Below are 6,594 nucleotides of genomic sequence, written 5' to 3' on the forward strand. Positions count from 1 at the left end.
TTATAAAGTTGCATTCCTAGCAATGATTTTAATACAAAAATTTATGCCACTCTTCACATTTTGAAACAAGATACATTTTCCTTTGCTCAAATCCTTAGTGTGGTATTTAAATGAAACTGGCTAGCAATCAGATTTCTGGGGATATTTATGCTAGAAAGATATTTAAAAATCAATTTGCACATTTTTTTTTCTCAACATATAGGAACTTTTTTCCAGTAATGAATACTGACAAACACTATATTTTCATGTTAAAATTATACGGAAAATTCCATTTAGCGTCATATTAAAAGGCAAATGTAAGTCAATATAATTGTTTAAGAAAGATCCAGTTATATCAATAGGAAGACTACATAAATGTCTACCTTAAAAAGCATACTGCTACCCCTACATCAAATTTAAATGAACGGTTAAAATTCTGATTGAGTTTGAAAATAACATACGTTCAACCTATCAGCACGAAAATAAGTGTTTATAGTTCGATTGTATTAAAAAGAAACCAAATGTATGTATTTTAATGCAAGAAGGCAACACATTAATGCTACACAATAATCGATTAGGAACATTATTTTCAGTAGCATATTTTTTTTTATTAATTAACATGAAGATATTTATTCATATTGGCAACATCAAACCCATTTCTAAAAGTAACACTTTGAAAATAAAATGCCGTAATTATTGTTATGGCACTCAGTAGTTGACCCATAAAGCAATGTCTATGTATCGTATATACACACACTTCTTAAAATCCATTGACTTAATTTCACGCGATTCACATAAATGACTTAAAAAGTGTGAGTCAAAACAGAAAGGGTATGAAAGTTTATTTTATCTTTCGAAAGTTACATGTATCTCTCAAAAAATATCTAAATTTGTAGAAGAATCTACCTCCAAGATATTATGAATTTATAATATAAGATGTGTTTGCTTTTTCTTTTCTTTTTCTCCATAAATGTTCCATCATTTAAGTCTCTATATATATTTCATATTGAATTAGGAAAAGAATGTTCATCAAACGGAGCGCCCAAACCAGAGGACAGCATGCTGTAGACATAAGAATATAGTATAAGCTTTAACTTAATATGTTCATGTGAGTACACATCTATTTATAGAAATTAAGGGATTCCGACCCTCAGCTAAGAAGAACAACTCTTTAATTTATAATTTTATTCAAAAAGTCTTTAAATGAAGCTTAAAAATGAAATCTTTTCATGCAACAATTTTCATTATATGCCTCTTAATGAGGTTCAAGGTTCTTTGAACTTCTCAGAAATGCCCAATTAAAAGTAGAATTTTTTATCCCGAAAAAGCATTATTAGATACCAATGTTTATTAACATGATATAAAATTAGAAGTGATTTATGGAGCTTTGCAAAGAACCTTGGAGCACATTGAGAGGCATATATTGAAAATTGTTGCATGAGAATATTTAATTTTCAAGCTTCATTTAAAGACTTTTTGATTTAAATTATAAATTAAAGAGTTGTCCTTCCTGGCTGAGGGTCGGAGTCCCTTAAAAAAAGACTTGAATCGAAAACATATATTTTGGAAGGTTTAATTATAATACGATTTTAAAAAAAAAGACTTTGTTCATCATAAGCAAGATATACTTCAAAATTTTACAAAATGTTTGTATCTTCTAGATATTGAGTATAACCTCCACTTTCTGAAAACATTAACTGATAGAAAATATCACGAAGGGTAATGCATTCGTTTTTGTGTATGTTGTTTATTTCAAACTTTGCGGGGATATACTTTTTACCATTAGCTACAAAGTGTTTTGTAAATGATTTTTTTAATGATTAGCTACATTTTATACATCTTTTAATTCAATATTTTATGTGTTGGTGTAAAACTGAGGATTACATTGAAAGAAATAAAAAGACAGATTACCATAATTTTATATTCAGTATCAATTTCTTCAATTTAAGAATGTATGTTATGCCACAACGTTTTTGTTATGTTGTATACAGCTTTAAATTTGTATATATTTCTATATAATAATACTGTTCATATGTATTATGTGTAAGGTGATTTTTTTTAGGAAGTGCACAGTTTAGAAAAAAAGGCAGCTCACTATTTTGTGTTCAATACAAATATGCTCAATTTATCAATGCACATTCAAGTTATTTATAATTTTATACTGTTTTGGCAGGCAGTATAACACGTTGATATATTTAATCTAAGCATGCATATCTGATGAATTTTTGGAAGAAATATTAAACTTAGAAAAGAAAAATGCAGATCACCATTTTGTGTTCAATTTATCAATCCACAAGTTACATATTTTTATAATTTCATACCTTTTTGTCATGATGTATATAGCTGATTTTTGTCTTATAGAATACTTGTAGTTGATGATTTTTACTAAAGAAATGTTCAGCGCAAAAAATGGCAGATCACCACGTTGTGTTCAATATCAATGTGTTATATTTATCAATGCGAAAGTTACTCATAAAGTTATGCCGTCATAATTTTAATCTTCCCATTTTAGGTCACCTGAGTAACTCTGATTATTGCTATCCATTTTTGTCCGTCGGCGTTCTTCCTGCGTTAACATTTGAACATTGGCAATTTTATCTCTGAAACCGCTTAACTAATATCAACCATTTTTGACATATAGCATCTATGCGTGAAGGGAAATTTCAATTTTGATTTTTAGGGTCCCTGTCTCTCTGGGGCCTGAGGTGTGGGACTAAAATCACCAAAATCAATTCAATCTTTCAAATTCTTCTCCCTTACATCTGGACATCAAGCAGTCAAACTGGTGGCATGATTGTAATAAGCAGTGAGCCCTCTATCAAAGTTTTTTTAAGTCGTGGCCCCAGGGTCGAGGTTCTGTCTTTAGGATCGGGCTATATAGATCATACAGCGTATGTGCATTATTTCTTTAAAAATCTTCTTCTCTGCTTTTGGATAATAAACAAACTAGGTAAGTGCATTGTTCAATCTGATTAATCAGATTGGTGCAAAGTTATGATAAACAAGAGTTTCTTTTCAAAAATTGTAAAATTCATGGCCCCAATGTCAGGGGTTCTGGTGTTAGGGCGGAGCTTTATACATGTAGATTAGATCATATAGTGAAAGTGCATTATTTCTTTGAAAACTTTTTCATTACTCCTGGGCAATAAACAAACGAATGACTAAGCACATAGTTATAATGAACAATAGTGCCTCTTCAAAAATTGGAAAATTCATGGCCTCAGGGAGAGCGGTTCTGGTGTTAGGCTGGAGCTCTTTTAATTATATAGTGAAAATCCTCTCTGTTCCTTTGTATCTTACATACTCACTAAATACATAGTTATGATGAGCAATATTGCCTTTTTCAAATTAATGAAATTTATGGCCCCTAGCTCTGTGGATATGATGTACGAAGGGAGTCTATTGATTTATTTGATTATATAGTGAAAATGCATTATTTGGTTGAAAATCTTCTCCTCTAATCCTGTGTTTTAAATAAACTTGTGAGCATTAATGTATCTTCTGTAATTGTGAAATTCATGGACCTTGGGTCAGGGGTTTTGGTGTGAATTTGTCTTTTATCTTTACATATAATTTTGGATAGTTGGATAGCAGGGTGTGATGATACAAAAAATGTATTTCATATAAAATATATATAAAATATATATAAAACACGAAATGTGTAGAGTATGTTTTTATGCGATAAGTTAAAATTCGATGTTCCAAAAAGGGACCTGTCGTTTTTAGCTCACCTGAGCCGAAGGCTCAAGTGAGCTTTTCTGATCAAAATTTGTCCGTTGTCTGTCGTTGTTGTCGTAGTCGTCGTCGTCGTTGTCGTTGTTGTAAACTTTTCACATTTTCATCTTCTTCTCAAGAACCGCTGGGTCAACTTCAACCAAACTTGGCAGTTTCCTTGGGTGAAGGGGATTCAAGTTTGTTCAACTGAAGGGCTACGCCTTTTTCCAAGGGGAGATAATTATGAATTAGAGAAAAATTAATGGCATTTAAAAAAATCTTCTTCTCAATAACCACTGGGCCAGGAAAGATGAAACTCATGTGGAATCATCCTCAGGAAGTGTAGATTCAAGTTTGTAAAACTCTTGACCCCCGGGGGTAGGGTGGGGCCAAAATGGCTGATCAAAGTGTTACATAGGAATATATAGGAAAAAATCTTAAAAAATCTTCTCAAGAACTGCTGGGCCAGGAAAGATGAAACTCATGTGGAATCATCCTCAGGTAGTGTAGATTCAAGTTTGTTCAAATCATACCACCCAGGGGTAAATGGCCGATCAAAGTTTTACATAGGAATATATAGGAAAAAAAATCTTTAAAAATCTTCTTCTCAAGAACCACTGGGCCAGGAAAGATGAAACTCATGTGGAATCATCTTCAGGAAGTGTAGATTCAAGTTTGTTTAAATCATGACCCCCGGGGGAGCCCAGCTAACACAAAAACATTTTTAAAATGTTTTAATCACGTGATTTTGTATGGTTTTTTAAACGTTTTTAAAACATTTTAGTGAAATATTTCAGCAAAATGTTGTCGGAACACTTTCTTAAAATGTTGCAAAAACATTTTCAATAATGTTTTAATCACGTGAATTTGTATGGTTTTTTAAACGTTTTTAAAACATTTTAGTGAAATATTTCAGCGAATGTTTCCGGAACATTTTCTTTAAATGTTACAAAAACATTTTTCAACAATGTTTTAATCATGTGATTTTGTATGTTTTTTTTTAAATGTTTTTAAAGCATTTTACAAAACAAATATTTTCATAACATTGTTTTTAAATGTAACAAAAACATTTTCAAAAATGTTTTATTCACGTTTAAATTGTTTGGTTTTTAAAACGTTTTCAAAACATTAAAGTCGAGGTTACAAAAGTATTTTTCCCGAAATTTTACTTTTTCTCGTTAAATAATGATAAATTTATATTAAAAAAAAATAAACACAAATTATTTTTAATTTTTGAACCTTTAATACAAACCCATATTCAATATGTTAATCACATTTAAATTCCATTTTCGGTACAAGTTTTAATTTATTTTCTTTCAAGTCACCGGGTTTTTAAAGGTTGAAAACGGCGTCTAATCCATTCACTGAATTTTAAAAGAACAGAATCACAGAAATCCAATGTTCACTGTATAGGTCGAACAGAGTGGCGGATCTATAAGACTTAGATAGAATCACATACACTGAAAAGGCTGATATGGAATCTGCCCCTCGGAAAGAATAGCACAATCTGTAAAGATAAGGAAAATTGTGTTTGTATCAGCGTTCTATATCTAATGTATCTTAAGATGATCAATGAAAATATACAAAAAATATTTTAAATAATTATATCAAATTTAAGTTATTTCCTCATTTGCATTGAAAAAAGCAGAAAAATAATTACTATGACAATATTATTGAAGAGTAATAGTATTTACGTACACCTTTGCCTTCTCCAAAGGCGGGTCTTTTGAATGTGGGAATTTGAAAATACGGATGATGCAACCAACACCATGCTGTAAAGAAATTTCATTTTTATATCAACATATTGTTTGATGATTAACATTTCACAAAGACAATGAATACTTGAATCAGGGATATAATTGTGTTGCCTCAAGAATGAAATGTTCAAATCAAATATGTATATAACCTTAACCCTTTGTCATTGCTACATACATTTGTACAAAGTTATTGATCATGCACTGGTAGTATAAAAGTCGTTTTTAAATGATCCTTTAAAGCCTATGATAAAGGAATAATTCTTACCATTCAACGTTAATATATCCCGAGGTTATTATTGTGGTTTATATGGTGCGAAGTCTTCTCATTCAAATCGGTACGGAGTAAGCGCGCACATCTTGTTTACCAGAATTCAAAATTTGGCCTAGATAAGCAGCAAACCACTATACTCTGTAACGCGCTGCCCAGCAGGAGAATTGCATAATAGGTTATCATGACACTGAAACTGACCAGTGTGCCAATCCCTATCTAATGCCTCAGAGTAAAATTCTGGGAGTGGATCACAGATTTGATGAAGAACATTTTTTTTTAAAAAGACATTTAAGAGTTTTATTTAACATGTTTAATGCTTATGATTTTATACATTTATTGATATTTTAATTTTTTTTGATTGCCTATCCTGTCATTTATTGATTTTTTTTTATTTGCTTAATCAAAGGACTTTATAAAAATTATGTCTGTTTAGAAATCATTATAAAATACCGGAAAAAATCTTTCAATTAAAAAATTTCTACAATTCCTCATTTTATTAACACTATTCTTTCTATATATTCTTTTTTTCTTCATAAACTAAATTTAAGAAAATCGCAATCATACATTATTTGAATGTATTAAGAAATTTTGAAAAATAACAGCAGCAATGAAAAATGAAGTCTTGAAAAAAAGAAAACACATTAAATTGAATGTTCTAAGATCATTCTCACAACATACTCTTAAAGTTACTAAATGAATGTTGTAAATTGTGCCGCAATTACATAAATGTTTCAGAAACATTTTGAAAATGTTTCCAAAAAATGTTACAAAAACTAAAATAATTAAAATAAAAATAATTAAAATGTTTCAATTGTAGTGAAAATAATTATTTTAGTTAATGTTTTAAATAACCATTTTCACTGCCTAGGCCGA

At 30.1% G+C, this 6,594-nt stretch overlaps 1 long non-coding RNA gene across 1 annotated transcript; it reads right to left on the reverse strand.

Annotated features, from left to right (window-relative positions):
* Window positions 1-4,938: 4,938 nt before the first annotated feature.
* On the reverse strand, window positions 4,939-5,991 carry LOC134264864 (uncharacterized). The gene is made up of 3 exons (XR_009991632.1): window positions 5,716-5,991; window positions 5,392-5,465; window positions 4,939-5,200 (listed from the first exon to the last, which is right to left on the reverse strand). It is a non-coding gene; the product is annotated as an uncharacterized LOC134264864 (long non-coding RNA).
* Between the last annotated feature and the right edge of the window lie 603 nt (window positions 5,992-6,594).

This window comes from Saccostrea cucullata, unplaced genomic scaffold (assembly GCF_032062105.1).
Source record: "Saccostrea cucullata isolate Sc308-1 unplaced genomic scaffold, CSIRO_AGI_Scuc_v1 ctg389, whole genome shotgun sequence".
NCBI lineage: Eukaryota > Metazoa > Mollusca > Bivalvia > Ostreida > Ostreidae > Saccostrea > Saccostrea cuccullata.